This window comes from Armigeres subalbatus, chromosome 1, assembly GCF_024139115.2.
Source record: "Armigeres subalbatus isolate Guangzhou_Male chromosome 1, GZ_Asu_2, whole genome shotgun sequence".
Lineage (NCBI taxonomy): Eukaryota > Metazoa > Arthropoda > Insecta > Diptera > Culicidae > Armigeres > Armigeres subalbatus.
Window position 1 is genome coordinate 87,929,880 of NC_085139.1, and position 23,163 is coordinate 87,953,042.

Below are 23,163 nucleotides of genomic sequence, written 5' to 3' on the forward strand. Positions count from 1 at the left end.
ACTTTTGACAGGTACTGGTCCTGTTGTTTACAGACGACTTTATTTAAATTTTGAGATACTTCTATCATTCTTTGGATTTTCTGATCGTTAATTACCTAGACTTATCGATATTTACCAATATTTGAATGCGGAATGTACGGAATGTCTTCAACATCGTGAAATATGCAGTTTTAATTTGGATCAAAACAATTCTAAGTCCGAGACGTAAACAACAGGACCAGTACCTGAGGCATTCCACGGGGCATGTCAGTCGATCCTGAGCGACCATTTCGAAAATATTTGAAACTCTGCACAGTTTTTCAATTTCATCTAAATCGTCATTTTTCGATATCAAATCTTCATATTGAGTCACGACTAACTTTTCAAAAGGGTGTATGTGAAAATGGTTCAAAAATATTTAAAAAGCTGCACAGCAAAAACGGAATGTTCGATTGTTATGATTTTTCAGCAAAGTTAGACAACTAAATGGTGATTCTTAAGAAAATGTGCACAGTAAAAAAAAATTTTTTGCCTTTAAAATATCATTTTGTCACAAAACTCAAATATCTCAAAACCCTATCTTTTTTCGAACGTAATTTTTAGGGAAAACGGTCCATTATATTAGCTATCTACCATAAAAATTTGGTGATGGTAAACTAATAAACAAAAAAGTTATGACATTTCAAACATTTCACAATTTTCACATTTAGTAAAAAAAATTTTTTTTCTGTGTATGTTATTTCGAGAATTGCAGTTTGATGCAGATTTTATTGTTAAGGGACGTGATTTAAACAAGTTGTTTTCATGATATTTTGATTTAATTATTCATAGCATCTATAAGAAACTTAGACACGATCCAGTGTTGTGATCAAAAGTATTGATAGTGTCATAATTTTCATTGCACGTGACTGGCGAAAAATTCTTTTAATAGTGTTGAAACCTGTTGATAATAACGTTGATAGAAACATATCAGAAATGTTATTTTTAAGACAAAAGCTGCAAAATCAAAGATTTATATACACGTGTACGTCTATAGTTTACCTGCAAAAATATACCTCTTAGAGAATAGACTTTATGATCGGGAGGAAACGGGTATCTTCAACAACAACAAATGCATGATAGGTACATACCATGACAATGCTCACGAAAAAGCAAAAAATTACTACTACTAAGGTTGTTAAAGATCTTATAGTAATTTTTTTCTTCAGTCAAGCAAATGACACCAAACTAGTCAGTAAAACTTAAAAGTGATTTTGTTTATTGAAATATTACGAACAACATGAGTAGCCGCTTTCTCAACTGTTGTAGGCCGTTTGATGGAAAAAGTGTTCAAAAGAGTTACGAAATCTCACCGAAAGCACCATAGATAAACTGAAAGCGACTGGTTATGCTCCAATGTCCACATTGAATACAAATTTACGCATTTGCACGTCCTGCCGTCTAAACGTTGACAAAAGAGCAATCTGTATATCATCGGTTGAGCAGAGCGCAGGAAGTTCGAAAACGACAGCAACTGAGGAATTGCCAGATGTATCGACAACAACTGAGGAATTACCAGAAGTATTAAGTGCTGAGAGCCTTGCCACCGTACCATCAGCGAAATCTGTTTCAACAAATCAATCGGAAGATGAGTGTATCCAAAAGGTCAACATCGAACGCTTTAACGAGGGCATAGCTGGGATAAAAGTGACGATTAAATGGAGTAAGATGGACTACGTTTATTACCCGGAGAAAAAATACCGTGAAATAAACGAAGCTGTACGAAGAAACCTCTTCAAATTAGGGACCTGATGATGTGGAAAATACAGACTACGATGAGGTAATTATAAATATGAAGGAAAGGTTCTCGAATGCAGCCACGACAAGGAAAGAAAAATTATTGATTTTGTCGATGCTGCCAAGTTCGTGGTCTATTCAGGATGCCATTGATGAGTTCAAAACCAATAGAAATACAGTAAAAGAGGCAAAACAATTGAAGAATAACTGTCTTTCAACCAAAAATACTAGGTCTAGTACTGCATTAACAGATGAGACAAAAGAAATAGTAGTTCAATATTTTGAAGATGATGAAGTAAGTCGAGCTATGCCTGGTCAAAAGATTATGTATCAGTAAAAAAAAGATGGAAAGCGTCAAGCAATCCAAAACGATTAATGATGACGACTTTGAAAGAAGCGTACACACGCTTCAAGGAAATTCACGATAATATTAAAATAGGTTTTCCTCATTTGCAAGCCTTCGGCCAAGGCAATGTAAGCTTCTTTCCAATTCAGGAACACATAATGTGTGTGTGTGCACAACCCATGAGAATATTAATCTTATTTTACATAGTTTGAAAAGAATCAATTTAACAAAGGATATTAAAATGTTAACTGGTTAACAAAAGACTTTGTGTGAAAATACAACATCAAATTGCTATCTACGATCTTGTTCGGATTGTCCAGATTCTTCATCATTGGAAAATACTTTATTCGCTGAGTTTGAAGAAAAATATATTGATCAGTTATCATTTGAGCAATGGGTGACCACGGATAGGTGTGACATAGAAACTATTGTAAAACCTGTAGATGAGTTTGTGTCATATTTTTGCTTGAAATTAGAAAGTTTAATTCCTCACGATTTCATTAAAACAGAACAATCCAGCTTTTTAAAAAATACGAAAAATACATTACAAAATGGTGAATTTTTAGTCATTTGTGATTTTTCTGAAAATTACAGCTTTGTATTGCAAGATGAAGTGCAGTCCCATCACTGGAACGTACAACAAGCTACAATTCATCCATTCGTTATTTATTTTAATGGAAGTACGCAAATTGAACACTTAAGTTTTATTATAATTTCCGAAGATTTAAGACACGATTCAGTATCCGTAAACTTGTTCATTGAAAATGATTAACTTTTTACGCGTTGATAAGCATAAAGAAGTCAAAAAGATATATTTCATATCTGATGGAGCAGCGTCGCAGTACAAAAATCGTAAGAATTTTTCGAGCCTATGTCAATTTAAATCAATGTACGGAATTGATGCAGAATGGCATTTTTTGCTACATCACATGGCAAAGGTCCTTGTGATGCTATTGAGGAACAATAAAGCGCATGGCCACAAGAGCAAGTTTAGCCAAAGAACGTGAGCATCCAATTAAAACTGCGAAAGAACTTTTGATTGGGCAAATCGTAGAAAAGGAAAAGATTTAACCAAATTATCATTTTGTTCTACTACTACTGAAGAGTACGAAATAAAGGCTTCAGAGCTCAGCGATCAATTTAATAACGCGAAAACGATCCAAGGAACCCAAAAATTTCACTGTTTCATTCCATTGTCGGAAAATAAAATTTAAGCAAAACTATACTCAAACTGTGCTGATAATAATTCAAAAGTGTTCGATATTTTAAAAAATTTGAATAAAAATAAATAAAAATAAGTATTAATAAACTGTTTTCATGATATCATAACCCATACCAAAATTCAAACCCAAAACTCTTAGAGTTTCTATAACAACATTGTGTAACTGCCACATTTAATTTAATACTTAGGATAATATTAATTCATTTTATTTATTTATACATATAATATACATAATATCGATGAATACATAAATATGGAATATCATACAAACAACTTGTTTAACTCACGCAAGGCCCTTAACAATAAAATCAGCATCAAATCAGGATTCTTGAAAAAAAATACACGGAAATTTTTTTGTTTACTATATGTGAAAATTGTGAAATGTTTGAAACGCCATAACTTTTTGTTTATTAGTTTACCATCACCAAATTTTTATGGTAGATAGCAAATATAATGGACCGTTTTCCCTAAAAAATTACGTTCGAAAAAAGATAGGGTTTTGAGATATTTGAGTTTTTGTGACAAAAATGATATTTTTAAAGGCAAAAAAAATTTTTTTTTACTGTGCACATTTTCTTAAGAATCACCATTTAGTTGTCTAACTTTGCTGAAAAATCATAACAATCGAACATTCCGTTTTTGCTGTGCAGCTTTTTAAATATTTTTGAACCATTTTCACATACACCCTTTTGAAAAGTTAGTCGTGACTCAATATGAAGATTTGATATCGAAAAATGACGATTTAGATGAAATTGAAAAACTGTGCAAAGTTTCAACTCAATAGAAAATCATGAATTAAAAATTTTCTTAAATTTTGATGCTGTTGCTTGGAATCGCTCACCTGTCAAAATAGTGAGGTTAGGTTTGCCGCGCGCAATGACCTATACATATATACATTTTATACATATTTTATTCATTGTTTACACAACAAAACGAGGGGCGAACAACTGTATAAATCAGTTGAATTGTAAATACAGTATACCCCCGCTGATCCGACAAATGTATGGCCGGACTATCGGGGTTTCTCTCGTTAATCCGACTGTCAAATCCATACAAATGAATCAAAACAAAATCACAGCACAAATTTGAAAACTGACAGCATAATGTGTTTAAATGGGTGTTGATACTTTTTAATCCGGAAAAATCGAATTAGCGAGATCCGGACTAACGAGTCGTCGGACTAGCGAGGTCCGGATAAGCGGGGATACTGTACTTGCATCTAAAAATACATTAAAAAATACTTAAAAAATACAAAAATTCTTTTTAATACTTCAATTCGGAATAATACATTAATACGCCGATATTACTTCAATACATCTCAAAATTCAATTTTAATACTCGATTAATACACCAACTCACCAAAAATACGTTAATACCTGTCAATACCAATCAGTTTATTTTGACAGCTATGGAATTGTTGTTTTGAAAACATAAATCCGGGAGCAAATAACTTGTGGAATCGTGTTATTTCAATTTTATTGTTATTTACTCGATTATATCGGTATCAGAATGAAAATAACCGAGCTGGATACATCGATTTTTCCTTTTCAAATATTGTGGAGGAAGTTCATGAGAAACATATCTATTTCTATTTTAAAACATATGAGAGGGATTAACTCGCTTCAACGCATCAATCATAATTTCCAAAGAATTCATAGTAGAGCTGGAAACATTTGTTCGTGAACAAATTAATGTAGTATATATTGCCCGTTGCATCAATTTTTAGACTCTGGTGCAACTTCGGTTTGCTTTAAATTTTCAGCGTGCACACCAATACATTCAAGCTTTCTTTGTAATTGTTTTTTGTTGTTGATATTCATCGGACACACGTGTTTTTGTTTACTCAAACAAACAGCAAACAGTGGTTATTCATTTGTATGTCATACACGGGGAAAATATTCACGCAAATAATTTTCGCGCAGGAGTCTAATAAGGCGGAATCTGCGCAATATTTACTATTATATTTATAAGGCGTCACAAAAATTAACAATGCTTAAAAAACCATCCAAAAACTTTTACATCTTTCATCGCAATTTACAAGATTTCCGGATTGTCTCAGGCAGGACACTGGAACCTATTACGTGAGCGGTCCAAATTAAGATACGAGATAATAAGCAAAAAAATAATAAAAAGATGTTCTGGTTTTTTTGATAGTTTATTTATGTTGCTAAATAACCACACAGTTTCAGCACAAGATGGCCGAACCTCTCTGAAGGTGGCTGCTCCACAAATTCAAACTTTGAAGACGATGAAAAATGCAACTTGAAAGAAGGCCACGAGCACTGTCGGGGATGAATCAAGCATGGTGAAAATATTATATTAACAATACAATTCTACTCCTCATTTCTATGGAAAATTCTAATCTGTAATAATTCCAATGGAATATGGCCACCCTTCCTCCTCTCTGTTTTTTTACCCCATTGAAGAGCTGTCATTGCTTCGGCTTCGCGATTAGTCGAAATGGATAAAAAATTCCTTCAATAATACGCAAAAAAATACAATTCATGGTGAAACATACACTGAAAATACAATTTATGATGAATTTAATACACTATAATACAAAAATACACAGAAATACTCAAATACGTCAAAAATACGGAAATACAAAATAATTCCTCAATACGCCTTTTCAATTCAGGCAGATGAATCGTAAATACGTGAGTTGACAGCCCCTCGCAACAAAACCAGCTGGTGCCTCGATGTTTACATTCAGTCCCATTGTTCTCAACCGACCACGTGCTTGACAATCAAGGTAATCTATGAAAAGGTTGTCGAAAATGTCTTGAAATACAAAATTGACATCTCTTGAATTTCATCGAGCGAATCTAATTATTCATGAAAAATACAATAACAAAAGTAAACAAATGGCCCGCGTAATATAGATACAGTATCCCCCCGCTTATCCGGACCTCGCTAGTCCGACGACTCGTTAGTCCGGATCTCGCTAATTCGGAATTTTCCGGATTAAAAAGTATCAACACCCATTTAAACACATTATGCTGTCAGTTTTCAAATTTGTGCTGTGATTTTGTTTTGATTCATTTGTATGGATTTGACAGTCGGATTAACGAGAGAAACCCCGATAGTCCGGCCATACATTTGTCGGATCAGCGGGGGTATACTGTAGTAGAATCTAGCAACCCTATAACCAGAGACCGGCGGAGTGAAAAACTGTCGAAATGGCAACGTATGAAAATGCATGAAATCGTTAAAATAATACTGACACCACTTGAACTTTTTGCTTGCTTCTTATGGAAGCAAAAAGTAAACAAGTCGAATTGGAACCGCTTTTGACGGTTCGATTGGAAACAAGATGGCGTCTTCGCCGATCTCTTATTCTAGTATTTCTAGTAGAATCTATAGATTCTATAGATACACTGTGCCACCAAAGTACTCTTTAATGGGTAAAAAATACCCACTATGAAGTTAAATAGTTCAACTCATTAAAAGAGTAAACAGCGTTTACTCATTAATGGGTAAAGGAACTATACGTCAAATTCAAGAGTAATTTTTACACACAAAAACAAATATTGTGTTATAGAATGTAATGCACTTTTCTGTTAAGAAGTGCTTCGTTTTCTTAACATCAAAAGTGAAATTCGTGTCAAATAAACTTTCTTTTTATTTGAAAGTTGATTTTCTCAGTGTCCAACGTGACATTAAAAATTGTGTCTATCAAACTAAGAGCTCTTGAACTTTTAAAACATCAAGCGATGAACCATTGTGAACCATGAGAAGTGAGGAAAAGAAAAAATCACTTCTCTCTTTTTCTCTAGTAAATATTTACCTAAGGCTATGACAGCACGAAAGAACAGCAGCAGTAAGAAACTACATACATGTGCGGTTGTTCCAGGAGTCTAAAGGAGGAGGAGTTCCAGGAGTCTGAAGCTGGAGGAAACCACAGAGCTGCTGGAAGATTTCGCGAGACCGAAAGGTAAGTTTATATTATTTTAATCGTAATCATGAAAATGGCCAGTGTGCTCTAATTCCTTCCATCAATAAAAACAAGAATCTGGCTCCGGCACTTCAATGATGAAGCGTAGATGAAACTGAGTGTTGCTTCTATTGGTTGAAATTAGAGCATAGCGTAGTTAAGCATATCAAGATAACGGCACTCATCCGAGTTCTTTTAATTCCATTGCTTACAGATAATCTGTTTTGGCATTTCTCATCGGAAAAAAAATCCTGCGCTCAAATGTCTGTACGAGCGCACCCCGCAGAGTGGCCGGATCAAGGCCTGTCGGTAGAACTGGCAGCTGCTGTTTGGAATGAGGACACTATCGCGTTTGTGTTAAAATATAACTTATTGGTTTAATTAAACATGACATAGAAAAACTGAAACTGTTTATTGAAATTATTAAATCTAAAGGGGAAAAACAAGAATGAAGGGTTACGGGAAGAGGATTTTTTGGGATGTTATTTTTAGAGGTTTTCAGTATGTATTGAAATATTTCACTATTTTTTCTACAATGTGACCATTTTTGTTTGACGGTGCAACAATTTTATTTTGAAAGTATGAACTTTTATTTTCAGAGCGGCATGAAAGTTTTTAACCGTTGGCGTTTTAAAAGTTCACGTACTTTTTTTTTGAACATACACAACTCTCTACGAAAAAGAACCAACGAAACTTTTTATTTTAACCAACGATTTTTTTAATTTGATTAACGGTTTTTCTTTCTGTGTACTCATTATTCGAAATTAGAAATTTGCGAAAATGGGTGTTTTTACTCTTGCTGGTAATTAAAAAGCATTTATTATTTCAATTTAGTTAAAACAAGCAACGCGTTAATATGGGGTTTATGGAAACAATCTTTATTAATAATTCAAATATTAGCAGTGAAAATTGACACTCGATAAAGACTTGTTTTTTTGGCCTGTTTAGCCTCGCTGCCACTTTAGCCACATCATATTGCATTTGTTATATGAGAAACCTTTTTCCTGGTCCTATAGCCATCAGTCAAAGGACGTCCTTCCAATTCCTGGAATCGATGGCTATTTATAGCAGTGGCGGTCAGGGTACAGAAGTAACCAACCCGACGTTATTCGATTACTGCGGAAAAGAACCAGTTAGTTGAAAAAGGCATTTATCTGGAAGTATCAAAATTACCGTATAAAATTCTCTCCGGATTGTATACTACTGGCAGCCTACTGAGCACCGTGCAGGATCTCCTGATTTGGCTCCAAATGGTGGAGATCAGCCCTGATGTATGCGAACAAAACATTGATTCGAGGATGGACCAGTTTACTGGCATTATGCTGCGCCAGTGGGTGTTCCGTATACGTTGTCTGTGAATAGGCGTCTGCTTTCTCGTTTTCTAACTGGAATAGAAATATAAATTATTTGATTATTTCAAATATTAAAAGTAAAAAAAAAACTCTTACCATTCTGCCAACAGCTCCTCAAGTCGTTTGTTACAAACTTAACTTATTTTCACTCATTAATGGGTAAAACAAGGAACATGAAAGTGGGCACAATATACGCATTATTATGAAAAATAAATTACTCTTTATTTTGACAGCTCCATATATCGGTAATTGTTCATTTTTTACTCTTTAATGAGTATTGCTGGGTTTACAGTGTATATATACACGCTTAGTTCAGTTCACCCAAATATAGGTGAAGAGTACCTAGAATCACCAAAAAGTGCACATACCTAGATATGGGTGAACTGACCTGTACCGATTTATGGGTAAACCTAGTTTACTCATATATGGGTACTTCAAAAGAGCGATTTTATTAGTAAATTTAACCCAAATTTGGGTGAATTTTTAGTATTTTTTGCCTGTAACATTTTTAATTTTCTTATATTTATTTATTAAATACAGTTAAAATAAACTGAGTAAACAAAATATCATGTAAATTTATTGAGATATAAAACGTTGAAATTATAATTTATTGATTAACTTACACTAGAATTAAATTAGTAAGACGGAACAGCACCAGTAATTTTAAGAGTAGTTGACAGAAACAAAAACAAGAATAAACCTTGAATCAGGAATATGGCTTGTAGGTGGGGCAGGCATTGTGATGAGGCTGGAGATTTCCGCTTACTACATGGACCAAGATAGCAACATCTGTGAAGAGAATATGGTGTCAGTAGAATAGTGAATCAATGGATTATCAGAAGTTCATTTATAAAACTGTCGACTAGCTAAATTTTTCCTCACTTCGGTCACTATGCGCAGTGCAAATTGCTTAGTCCAATGGAAACAAAACTAAGCACTACCAAGGAACTTTGATTTAGTCGACCTTTTCAATTTTAACTAATAATGATCAAAACTTACGTCAACTGTATCCGGCGAGTACGGTGACTGCTGCTAGGCACATCCGGCATTCTTGTGTTCGTTTCGGGGTCTCTTGATGGACTGTCAGGGCTCCGGGTGGTGTGCTTGTTTGGGTGTCTCCGTTGAAACTGGATGCCCGTGCAACTCATTAGCCACGATTCCAGCTCTTTGTCCTCGCTGCTGCTCGATGCCTGTGGATCATACATTGAAGGAGATGAATATGAATATGTATAGCCTTAATATAATAAAAACAAACCATTGACCCACGAACTGTTTGGACACTTCTGATGAGAAACCGCTAAATTGTTTTGCCGCAGAATAGGAAGAGATGTCATGTCAAACACTCGGAAAATCGCTAATGCTATCGTTCTGATCTCGGTTCCGATAGCAGCCTTCTATAACTCCCTCAGTACTGGCCGGAAGGAACGGTGGCTTTGAGGTGGTAGCAGGCGATTGATGATAGGAGGGAATTCTGCGGGGCGTTACAGCTTACAGAGGATCACCATTCCCATTAACTCAGGCGATTAACGGACGAGTTTTTACCTGGTTGCGAGGGTCACAGCGGCAAACCCTTCAACGAGTGGCCTGTTCTTCCGCTGTCCATGATTTTTCTGAGAGGAAAACGGAAATAGAATGTCATAGTTGGAGTCGTAGATCATCATAATCTTACCTGATTAATATGATTCCGAAATATGATGGAGCACGGAACTGGCTTGCTGATTTCCGAGTAAAAATTAGGAAAACTGTTTATGATTGCGTAATTTTGTTGGTCTCGGTGGATAGAATGAATCTGACGTATATGTTTATATTTTCATCCAAATATGAGTAAAGTAATTTACCCATATATTGGTAAAGTCAGTTCACCAAAAATATAAGTGAAATTCACCGATTTTTTCGGTTCATTTTACCCATAATATAGGTAATGTGAACAATACCCAAATATGGGTGATTAGAGTACCCATAAATAGGTAAATTGATCTAAGCGTGTAGATGAGCGAATGCATGGCTGAGTCGATTTTTTTGCCCGTGCACACGCGCATATGACGTCACAGTCCTGAACGTTTCCATTGAAATCGTGACGTCATGCTCGTTTGGAGACACGTTTGACAGTTCGTTTGGAGACAGAGGATTTATCTTCGCTCATCTATATATTCCACTATCTATAGTGCATATATGTTTTCCTCTGCAACACACTGAAAATTTGAACACGCTTGGTGATAACTTACCTGCCGCATTGCATTTAATTGTGGGCATTTCTGATTTCTGCTGGAACCAAGGCTGGAACAAAATTCTTGATTCAAAACGTACACGCTTATATCAGTTTACCTATTTATGGGTACTTTGATCACCCATATTTGGGTAGTGTGAACATTACTCATATTATGGGTGAAATGTACCGAAAAAATCGGCAAATTTCACCCACATCTTTAGTTACATAACTTTACCGATATATGGGTAAATTAATTTACCCATATTTGGATGAAAATAAAAACATTTGCGTCAGAATAGCATCAGCCAACAAATCGCGTAGACTATCGATAAAAAATAATGTCGAGGATCGAAATACTTAAACTTAAACGCTGAAACCACGATCAACAGGTAAGTTTGAATGATTCTCACCTTTGAATTCCATTATGACATTCCATCTTTATTAAAATATTCTTTCAAAATAGCAAACGCCATGGAACGGGGAAATTTCATGAAGAATTCTGCCACTTCTTGGTGCAAAAACAGGTCCATTTCCTAACCAGTGGGTTCCCCGCCATCTGCAAATCGACCAACCAAAACACGCCATCGGCCGGAGCGGAAATTTGGAACCGCATAAAGGTAAGCGAAATGGGAAATATATATATTTTTGTCCTTTGAGAAAAACTATGAACATGTACCTAAATTTTCCTTAATTTCATGTTTCAGAAAACCGATAAGAGTCTAAACGGTCTAAACTACAAGCCCACGATTTACAGCCTCATGTTTGAACGGTTATTGTTCTCCCCAGAGAACCATTAACAGGGAACAGCAGTGCGGATCGCTTCTCAGCAGCCCACCCGGCCATTCCATAGCGCATTGTCCCTCGTAGAACGAATCAACAGAATGAGATGGCACCACCGAAAAACTCACCGTTTGGGGCGCTCTCAATCTTCTCAGAGCCTTCTTGCTTACGGAGAACAACGAACCTATTTGATTTTGGAAGACGGAGCTCGCTTAATCAGTCCCGTACCAGCCATTTCGTTATTGGGTGAGTTTCAATTATTATGTTCATCTCTATACAATTAAATTAATCAATTCTCTTCGTTAACAGGCGTCAGTCAAAACGAAGTGCCAAGATGAAATCCAGAATTGGGCAATGAGAGAAACCGCTTCGTTCACACAAGCGGAAATATGCGGCAGGAATTCGACGTCACCAGTAATACCTGGCAAGAGCTGTTATTCAACATAATGCGACACCTGCTATTCTCAAGATGGTGATCATAATTGCGATATTTGTAAAATACATATAATAAAACCAAATGGCTAATAAAGTTATTCTTAATGCTTTTATCAATACCTGTGTATGTGCAATAAATTAATCTGATTGATTGTTTACAAAGTAGAGGTTTCTCAAAAAAAAAAAAATCAAAGACGAAAGAATCACCCAAATATGGGTAAAATTTACCAAAAAATTGCTCTTATTCAAGTACCTATATATAGGTAAACTGGGATTACTCATAAATAGGTAAATGGCAATTCACCCATATCTAGGTATGTGCACTTTTTGGTGATTTTAGGTACTCTTCACCCATATTTGGGTGAACTGAACTAAGCGTGTAGTTTATCAAAGGTCTTTAGATTATCTTTATAATCCGGAATGCAGTGCAAATGGCAGGTCCCTGAAACGTGTTACAAATATCGGATTCAAATTAAAATATAGATATTGCGAGAAGATTGAAAAATTCGAACCGGGGTCCGACGGTCGACTGTCGGAAAGCTGTTCCGCAAACGTCAAATCACTTGTTGCACGGTAAAATTTTTTGGTTTATTTTTTCGGTGTGAATGTTGATTATTAAAATCAACGGGAATATGCAACTTTAAACGAGTGTTACATGCCGCTATATTTTTTAAACAAGTTTTATGATACTTTGAAGGCATTTTGTCATATATTTATGTAAGCCGCCTACAAGGTACTCTCCCAAATTTTATGCCGTCGACTAGCACCAACTGCAAGGGAGTTCGTGGGGCAGTACCAGGCGGGTTTTATGGGCGAACGCTCCACCACGGACCAGGTGTTTGCCATTCGCCAAGTACTGCAGAAATGTCGCGAATACAACGTGCCCACACATCATCTATTCATCGACTTCAAAGCCGCATATGATACAATCGATCGGGACCAGCTATGGCAGCTAATGCACGAACACGGTTTTCCGGATAAACTGACACGGTTGATCAAAGCGACGATGGATCGGGTGATGTGCGTAGTTCGAGTTTCAGGGGCATTCTCGAGTCCCTTCGAAACCCGCAGAGGGTTACGGCAAGGTGATGGTCTTTCGTGTTTGCTATTCAACATCGCTTTGGAAGGTGTAATACGAAGAGCAGGGATTAACACGAGTGGTACAATTTTCAATAAGTCCGTCCAGCTATTTGGTTTCGCCGACGACATAGATATTATGGCACGTAACTTTGAGAAGATGGAGGAAGCCTACATCAGACTGAAGAGGGAAGCTAAGCGGATCGGACTAGTCATCAACACGTCGAAGACGAAGTACATGATAGGAAGAGGTTCAAGAGAAGACAATGTGAGCCACCCACCGCGAGTTTGCATCGGTGGTGACGAAATCGAGGTGGTAGAAGAATTTGTGTACTTGGGCTCACTGGTGACTGCCGAAAATGACACCAGCAGAGAAATTCGGAGACGCATAGTGGCTGGAAATCGTACGTACTTTGACTCCGCAAGACGCTCCGATCGAATAGAGTTCGCCGCCGTACCAAACTGACAATCTACAAAACGCTAATTAGACCGGTAGTCCTCTACGGACACGAGACCTGGACGATGCTCGTGGAGGACCAACGCGCACTTGGAGTTTTCGAAAGGAAAGTGCTGCGTACCATCTATGGTGGGGTGCAGATTGCGGACGGTACGTGGAGGAGGCGAATGAACCACGAATTGCATCAGCTGTTGGGAGAACCATCCATCGTTCACACCGCGAAAATCGGACGACTGCGATGGGCCGGGCACGTAGCCAGAATGTCGGACAGTAACCCGGTGAAAATGGTTCTCGACAACGATCCGACGGGCACAAGAAGGCGAGGTGCGCAGCGGGCAAGGTGGATCGATCAGGTGGAAGATGACTTGCGGACCCTCCGTAGACTGCGTGGTTGGCGACGTGTAGCCATGGACCGAGCCGAATGGAGAAGACTCTTATATACCGCACAGGCCACTTCGGCCTTAGTCTGAATAAATAATAATAATTATGTAATTTTGAAACATTTTAGATTTCTCGAATATTCTTGATATCAAGAAATATCAACACTTTTCGTACAGTGCATGCCATTTTGAAGTTTCCGACACTCAGTCTGCTTCTTCTTCTTTGCTGTGGTACTTGTACCATGGTACAAGAGAACAAGAAAATTATTCCAAGACTATCTTTAATAAAGACAATAATTGGTATGGTACTCATTTCAAGATTCTTGTACCATGGTACTTGTACCACCAGTGTGTCATTAGTATTATTTGTATTTTTATGTATTATTTGTATTTTGATGTATTATTTGGAGTTTTGAGTATTATTTGTATTTTCATGTATCCAGCTTTCCACGCTCGGTAATGGCGGCTTGTCGGTGTGCGAAAATCAATCGGTCACTGTACTGTTTGACACTAGCTGGAGGAAAGCCCACTGGCGTTCCTGGGTGAGGGGAGGGGAAAAAAGGCCTTTTCGGCAGTGAGTTTTCCTCCAGCTAGTGTCAAACAGTACAGCGACCGATTGATTTTCGCACACCGACAAGCCGCGGGGGCAGCAGGGACCATGTCCAAGGGCTTGACGACCCCTCCCCAGCTGTCTGTGAGTCAGAGAGAACTGCCTAGGGCGTGGTGAGATTTAGCAGTGGGCTCTGCTAAAATCCCTCCCAAAAACCACAAGTGCCCGTAAGCAGACTCTATCAAAGCGACTGTGTGCCGCTTCAAAAGCACAAGCCCAGAGAGTGCCACTGGCACATCAGGGTTGATATCAGTAAGACCCTGATTATGGCATACTGGTTGCGTGTACTGGTTTCGTATTTGGATATTGTTATATTGTGAAGTGAGGGCTGGCAGTCTGACATTCTACTCTCTTAGTAGGGTCGGGTGACACTGACTCGAAACGGCGAGTGGGCTAATGGCTAGGCTGTCTTCCGTCCCATAAAACCGTGGCGGGCCTTGTAGCACGCTGCCCAATCCTGCCATCCAGTTTTGCCTACTGGGTGGGAGTAGGCTCAGATGCCCGCTGATCTGGCTCTGAACACGCAAGTGTCAACCCTCGCATGGCCTCCCTGCTTGCCGCAAGGCAGGCATAGATAACCATGGGAACACTAAAGGCGACTACTCCAGTAGGATTCGGCGGCAGCCGCAAGGGGGACCCATAAGAAATGAGTACTGAACGAAACCTATCTTTGGAGTTGGAGGTGACGGACCCCTTTGCCAAAGGGGCCTAGCGAGGTCCCCTATTAAAGAGGGGCAAGTGGAGTGACGGCTGCTGCTATTGGCAGCACCGAAGAGTCTCCAGCGGTGGTGGGGAGTAGCCCTGCCTGCACGCCTGACGAGCCACTACCAGGGATACGGGTGGTGGCCGAGCAACTCGATGAGATCATCGAGTTCGTAAGCGGCAGGCAGAACACCAACAAGGAGCTTAAGCAGAGCCTGTTGGTGCTCCGGCGAGCTGTTCGTGTCGCAAGACAAGAACAGGTCGCTTATATCAGGCGTGTAGCGGAACCAGAGAGGATAGCCAAAGGTACGCAGACCAAGGCCCTCTCCTCCCCTAGCGGTGTTATTGCGGCGAAAGAGGCGACCGCCCTTACGGCCAGTGAGGGCAAGAAAACGCCAAGTAAGAAGCGACCCAAACGCGCTACCATTAAGGCGAAGCGTCGCCTGGATGGTGCACCGGAGCCTGAAGGGCGTATGCCCAAGAAGGCGAAAGGCACTAGACAGGCACAAGTTGCTGAGCCACAAGCTGGCCCCAGCCAGCCATCGGTACCCGCCGAAGGGGATGCGAATCCTGGCAACTGGTCAGTAGGGGCGGAAGTCGATTACCCTCGACCAATGAAGAAAGTGAGAGACAGAGGCGAGGCCTTGTTGGTGAAAACCGACAAGGACAAATACGCCGATGTCCCAAATCGCTGCGAGCGGCCGATAGCCTATCGGCCCTGGGCCAGGACGTGCGCAGCGTTAGACGTACCAAGAACGGTGAAATGATCTTGGTACTGAAGCGTGGCGCGCAATCCAGCGGGGTGGCTTACAAAAGCTTGCCCAGGAGGTCTTGGGTGACGGCGCTCAGGTTAGGTCGTTGGGTGCGGAAGTGACCCTCCAGTGTAAGCAGCTGGATGAGGTCACGACCGCGGAAGACGTCGTCTCTGCCGTCAAAGAGCAGTGCGGCACAGAGGTTGAGCGGTCCTCTGTACGTCTAAGAGGGGGATTCTTTGGTACGCAGGTAGCCTATCTCAGACTACCGGTGGCTGACGCCAAAAAGGTCATCGAGAAAGGGAAGCTGAAGATCGGCTGGTCAGTATGCCCAGTAAGCGTGCTCCAGCCACCTTCAGTGGACAGGTGCTACCGGTGCCTTGAGTCCGGGCACAAATCTTATGACTGCAAGGGCCCAGACCGAAGCAAGTTGTGTCGTCGCTGCGGCGAGGAGGGACACAAAGCACAGGAATGCGACAAGGCACCTAGGTGCCTTATCTGCGCCAGTAAGAAGCAGGCCCGGAACCATGCTATGGGTGGGCCTGCGTGTCCCTTCGGAGAAGCCAATCGGAAAAAGCCGTGCAAGTAACACAGCTGAATCTGAATCACTGTGCACCTGCCCAGCAGCTGCTGTGGCAGGCGGTCTCGGAGTCGAGGATCGATGTCGCCCTCCTGTCCGACCCGTACAACGTCCCTGCCGGCAACGGCAACTGGGTGGCGGACGGGTCTAGGTCGGCGGCAATTTGCACAACAGGGAAGGTACCCCGTTCAAGAGGTTGTACACTCCTCCGCGGAGGGTGTCGCGATAGCCAAGATCAATGGGGTGTTCTATTGTAGCTGCTACGCCCCACCAAGGTGGCCAATGGAACAGTTCAACCAGATGATCGACAGGCTATCGGCCGACCTATTAGGAGCCCGTTCGTTATAGCGGGAGACTTTAATGCTTGGGCAGTGGAATGGGGCAGCCGCTGCACCAATCAGAGGGGACAAGCGTTACTCGAGGCACTTGCAAAACTCGACGCAGTGCTTGTCAATGACGGAGCCAGTAGCACATTCCGTAGGAATGGGGTCGAGTCATGGATAGATGTAACGTTTGTCAGCCCTAGTCTGGTCTCGGACCTGGACTGGAGGGTAGACGAGGGCTACACCCATAGTGATCACCTAGCAATTCGCTTCAAGATCAATTATGGTGTGCAGCGTCCGAGGGCGGGTGATCCCTGTCAGGTCCGTGGGTGGAAGACCACTCACTTCGACAGCGAAGTTTTCACCGCGGCCCTGGGACTGGAGGCCAGCACCGACAGTCTAAGCGGGGATGCGCTGATAGCTGTCCTATCACGCGCGTGCGACGCTACTATGCCGAGGAAAGCCCTGCCAAGAAATGGCAGACGCCCGGTATACTGGTGGAGTGCCGAAATTGCAGCCCTACGATCAGCCTGCCTCAAGGCTAGACGTAGGACGCAACGAGCCCGCACCGAGGAGGAAAGAGCGGTCCGCCGGAAGTGTTTCAAGCTGCGAGACTGGCCCTTAACAAGGCCATCAAGAGCAGCAAGAGAGCGTGCTTCGACAACCTGTGCAAGGGTGCCAATGCGAATCCGTGGGGTGACGCCTATAGGATCGTGATGGCCAAGACCAAAGGGGCTCTTCACCCCCGAACGGTCACCGGACCGGTTGGCGAGGATTATCGAAGTACTCTTCCCGTCCCGAGCCACAAGTCCCTGGCCTCCTCCTGCGCTGCAAGGCGCTGGGAGTGTGGCCGAAATGGTGGCTCCGGTGACGAACGAAGAGTTACTCGCAGTGGCTAACACCCTTGCGACGAACAAAGCTCCAGGCCCCGATGGAGTTCCAAACAGTGCACTTAAGGCAGCGATCATAGCGAACCCGAACATGTTCAGGCTAGCTATGCAGAGATGCCTGGATGAGTGTTGTTTCCCTGAGAGATGGAAAAGGCAGAAGTCGGTACTGCTGCCGAAGGCCGGGAAGCCTCCGGGTGACCCATCGCCGTACAGACCAATTTGCCTGATCGACACGACGGGTAAACTGCTCGAGAGGATCATCCTCAACAGGCTCACCCCGTACGCAGAGGGTACGGATGGCCTGTCGAGTAACCAGTTTGGTTTTCGGAAGGGTAAGTCCACGGTGGACGCTATCAATTCAGTCCTCAAGACTGCAGAGGTAGCGATCCAACGGAAAAGGCGAGGAATTCGATACTGTGCGTTGGTGACACTGGACGTGAAGAACGCATTCAACAGCGCAAGCTGGGATGCCATCGCGCTCTCGTTACACCGGCTTAGCCTGCCGGTGGGACTGTACCGGATCTTGGAATGCTACTTCCAGAACCGTGTGCTGCTATACGAGACCGATGCCGGTCAGAAAAGTGTTCCTATTACCGCAGGAGTCCCGCAAGGGTCAATCCTGGGTCCGGTACTATGGAACCTGATGTATGACGGGGTTCTGAAGCTAAAGTTCCCTCCTGGTGTGAAGATCGTCGGCTTTGCTGACGATGTAACCCTAGAGGTCTACGGGGAGTCGATCCCCGAAATATAACTAACCGCAGAATACGCGATCAGCACTGTGGCGGACTGGATGAGTGCGAGAGGCCTTGAGCTCGCTCAACATAAGACGGAGGTGGTTATCGTCAGCAACCGTAAGTCGGCACAACATGCAGTTGTACACGTGGGAGACGTCGCGATCACTTCAAAGCGGAGTCTGAAGATTCTTGGGGTTATCATAGACGACAAGCTTACCTTCGGTTGCCATGTCGAATATGCGTGCAAGAAGGCTTCGACTGCTGTGGCGGCATTATCGAGGATGATGTCCAACAGCTCCAAGGTGTGCGCCAGTAGACGTAGGCAACTCCCATGGGGAGGTTCACTTCCATCTGACACAATTCCTGTCAGGCCATGGCTGTTTCCGACAGTACCACCACAGGTTTGGGCACGCGGAGGTCCCCGTCTGCCCTGACTGCCCAGGTGTTGACGAAATTGCAGAGCACATACTGTTCGTATGTCCTCGTTTCGACGTCGAAAGAAGAGCAATGCTAGACGTTTGCGGCCGGGACACAACTCCGGATAATCTTATCCAAAGGATGTGTCAAGCGGTGGAGAAGTGGAACGCAGTCTCGACTGCAACCACTCAGATTGCCTGCAGCTTGCAGAGAATCTGGCGCGCCGAGCAACAATCGACAAGCATGACTAACTTGTGATTGGTAAGTTAGAGCGAAAGTGCCGAACGCGAAGAAGTGTGTGAATGGTCTGCCCATGCAGAGGTAATGGCGCAGCGGGTGGCAACCGAGATCGTCGCCTCGAAGCATGGCAGAAGGGTGAATGAATAGGTGTATGTATGGACTGCACACGCCGCGCTGGGAGTAGCGCAGGAATGTTGGTTCCTACGACTACTGATACCCCGCGGCGTGGCAGAGGAGTGTGGGGGAGCATCCAAGTCAGTCTCACATGGTACGAAAGGAATGAGTTGAGTCGTGTTGAGCTAGTCTCATATGGCATGAATGAGGTGAGTCAGACTCACATGGTATGTCAGAAGTGGGAACCTAAGCGAAGAGTCCTACAAGGGATGCCAGAGGGAGTGTTAGGTCGAATGACTCGAGTAGTATGTGTCAGCGCGAATTGAATGAAAGAGGTGAGCAGTCTCACATGGTACGATAAAGGTGGGCATAGAATTAGTCCCACACGGCATGAGAAGGGTGGGCACAAAAGTTAGTCCCGCACGGCATGAGAAGGGTGGGCACACAAGTCAGACCCATAGGAGCGTTAGCGTGTGTGCAAGCATGGAGTGTATGAGCATGAATCAAGGGTTTGGGTGGGCATACAAGTTAGACCCACATGGCATGAGAAGGGTGGGCACACAAGTTAGACCCGCACGGCATGACAGAGGTGCAACAGAGTATGTAGGGTGTGTTTGAGGGTGCGATAGAGCGAGCACCCAAGTCAGTCTCGCACGGGACGGGTGCCTGTGTGAGCGAGAACGAGCGAGTACGTTTAGTACTGCCATCCCCCAGAAGTAGTACTGAGAGGTAGTTCCTGGGGGAACGATGAGTGGAGCCAAGGGAGTTTAGTCGGTATTACCGGTATGGTCGAGTCCGACACTCCAGTACACTTCCGTGTGGTAGTTTGGCAACTACAATGCACGTGTACTGGGTTAGTGTGTAAATGCATTCTCCCTTGTAAAAAAAAAAAAAAAAAAAAAAACACCGACAAGCCGCCATTAGAGCAAGATTACCGGTGGTGAGTTTAAGCCGTTTGGCAGCGCAGTATCATTACTTGACACTTTACCGGTCGCTACTAAACGCGCTGCTATAACAGTAGCGCGACTGACAGGTGACCAAATTTGGTAGTGCGATAAGAGCGCTGCTATTTGATGAACTGTCAACTGTCAAACGTCACTGGTACGGAATACAGCAACCAAATTGAGAGCCGAAAATAGTGACCGATACGGAAACGAGTGACGAAACTAAAATGAGAGCGCAGCGCGGGTGATTAAAATGCTCGCGACCGATAATGATGCTCTTACCGAGCGTGGAAAGCTGGATATGTTTGAATCAAACATATTTATATTTATATATTTATATTTCATATTTATATTTAAAAGGAATTATCTCCCTTTTTGCATTGTATTACATGTGGAAATGTGCAATGCTACCACTACACACATCGTAAGCAACAGTGCGTACCTTCATACGCATCCTACCTTGCGCCAACGCAATGAGAGCGAGAGAGAGTAGTGCTGTCCAATGAACAGCTCGAAGTAGCTCGAAGTTGTCCCTGTCACGCTCATGCCCGTTTGTTGACAAAAAAGAACGAGCAGGACGGGAACAACTTCGAGCTGCTCATTGGACAGCACTAGTGTGTGAAACAGTTTTTTCAATTCAAACCAAGCGCTTCCCGCGACAAGTTGTGTTTCTTTCTTATTCCTAATAATAAACGTATTTGAACCGTACAGTTCTCGCGTGTGCTTTATTTCCGCTGATGTTATCCATTCCGAATCCCATACGCTGAATTCCACTTCGTGATCCTGACTCCGCCGTCAGGTTATGGTCCCAGCGGGATCGGTGTGAAGATTCTGTGTTCGCTTCTTCCGGAACAGTTTTTTTTTCTCTCGCGTGTGCGAGGTGCGGAAAAGAGCTGCGCGAAAAGCTCGTGTTCAGACGGACGCCATTTTGTTGTGCGGGGATTGTTCTCCCAGGAGGAGAAAATTAAGAAGAAGAGTGGAAGTGTTTTTCCGAGCAAGCATCGCTCGAAGAGGGAAAGAGCAAATTAGTGTTCCCTGGTGTGCCGAGCAAGCGGAGCTCGAAGACCGGAAAGTAGTCGGTGTGGGAAGTGCAACTGAAGAAAAAGTGAACAACGTGAACAAACATGAACGACGCAAAGTTTTCAATTCCCAAGCTCAACGGGACGAATTGGGCTACGTGGAAAGTGCGCGTGGAAAATTTATTGTATCGGGAAGACTTGTGGGATGTAGTTGAAGATGATATTCCCGATGAAGAAGATCGCAGTGTCACGTGGAAGAAAACCGATCGTAAAGCAAAGGCAACATTGGTGCTGCTACTCGAAGATAGCCAATTTCCCTGGTGAAAACTGTGTACACGCGCGCGAAGTTTTTGATGCATTGAAAGCATACCACCAGAAGACCTCTCGATCAGTTCGCGTTTCGTTGTTAAAGAAATTGTGCTCAACTAATCTTCCGGAGCGCGGTGATTTGGAGCGCCATTTGCTCGAAATTGATGAATTGTTTGATCGATTGGACGCCGCCGGAACAATGTTAGATTCGGAAACGAAAATTTGTATGCTTCTTCGAAGCCTACCTCCTTCTTTTGATGGACTCGTGACAGCTCTCGATAGTCGGTCTGGTGATGATATCGCGATAGACGAAGTGAAGTCAATGTTGATGGACGATTATCAACGACGACTAGAACGCGAAGGTGGTGTTCGGAAAGTTGAAAAGGCGATGCGATCTGAAAGTTATCCACAAAAGGAGACTCGGGTTTGCCACTTTTGCAAGAAAGTAGGCCATCTCCGAAAGAACTGCAGGAAGCTTCAAGCTTCGAAGAGAGAAGAAAATCACAAGAAGAGTGATAGTGCGAAGGCTAAAGTGGTACAAAGTGACAGCAAAGGCATTGCCTTTACAGTGAGTGACGAAAAAGGTCGATCGTGGATCATCGACAGTGGTGCGAGTGCACATATGACGAACGATAAATCGTTTTTCACCCACCTGAAAGAGTTTGTCGGAGGTTTTATCACCCTTGCCGACGGGAAGAAAACTCAAATTCTCGGGGAGGGTAATGGCGTGGTGTATGGTATTGACGGCAACGAAGAGCCGATCAGAATTGACATCAGTGAAGTGAAATACGTTCCAGGATTGTCGACCAGCTTGATTTCTGTGGAAAAGCTGGCGCAGAAGAAAATGGAAGTGTGCTTCAATCAAGAAGGCTGCCGAGTAGTAGACTCGCAGGGATTTGTCGTAGCGAAAGGTGTTCGCTGCGGTGGAGTATACCATCTTCGTCAAGCTGAGTGTTCAATGCAGGCAGTGGTTGGTCAGCACAAGCCCAACTGTCAGCATCAATGGCATCGTCGTCTTGGCCACCGGGATTGGGCAGCTGCTGAGCGGCTTCTCAAGGAGGATCTTGCCACCGGCATAAAGGTGAGTGATTGTGGTCTAAGAATTATTTGCGAATGTTGTATGGAAGGGAAGGCAGCCAGAGCCCCTTTCCCGGCTATTATCGAGAGGAAGTCGACCCAAGTATTGGACATCATCCATACGGATTTGTGCGGGCCGATGAAGACGACCACACCCAGTGGCAACCGGTACGTCATGCACCTGATCGATGACTACAGCAGATTCACCGTGACGATACTGATGAAGCACAAGTGGGAAGCGACACAAAACATTATCGACTACGTGCGATGGACGGAGAACATCTTTGGACGCAAGCCGCGTGTTATTCGTTCCGACGGTGGGGGCGAGTTCGATAATAAGGAGCTGAGACAATTCTATAAATCGGAGGGGATCAAACCTCAATTTACAACTCCTTATTCTCCACAATCTAATGGTTTAGCGGAGCGAAAGAATCGCTCCATCAACGAAATGGCAACCTGTATGCTGGTTGATTCGGGTCTCGAGAAGCGATATTGGGGCGAAGCG

At 42.7% G+C, this 23,163-nt stretch overlaps 2 long non-coding RNA genes across 2 annotated transcripts; one reads left to right on the forward strand and one right to left on the reverse strand.

The window, feature by feature from the left end:
• Nucleotides 1–9,174: 9,174 nt before the first annotated feature.
• On the reverse strand, nucleotides 9,175–10,422 carry LOC134220316 (uncharacterized). The gene is made up of 4 exons (XR_009981867.1): nucleotides 10,279–10,422; nucleotides 9,865–10,219; nucleotides 9,609–9,799; nucleotides 9,175–9,398 (listed from the first exon to the last, which is right to left on the reverse strand). It is a non-coding gene; the product is annotated as an uncharacterized LOC134220316 (long non-coding RNA).
• A 310-nt stretch (nucleotides 10,423–10,732) lies between these two features.
• On the forward strand, nucleotides 10,733–12,139 carry LOC134220368 (uncharacterized). Its single transcript, XR_009981884.1, has 4 exons — nucleotides 10,733–11,207; nucleotides 11,282–11,435; nucleotides 11,523–11,844; nucleotides 11,908–12,139. It is a non-coding gene; the product is annotated as an uncharacterized LOC134220368 (long non-coding RNA).
• The last annotated feature ends 11,024 nt before the right edge of the window (nucleotides 12,140–23,163 follow it).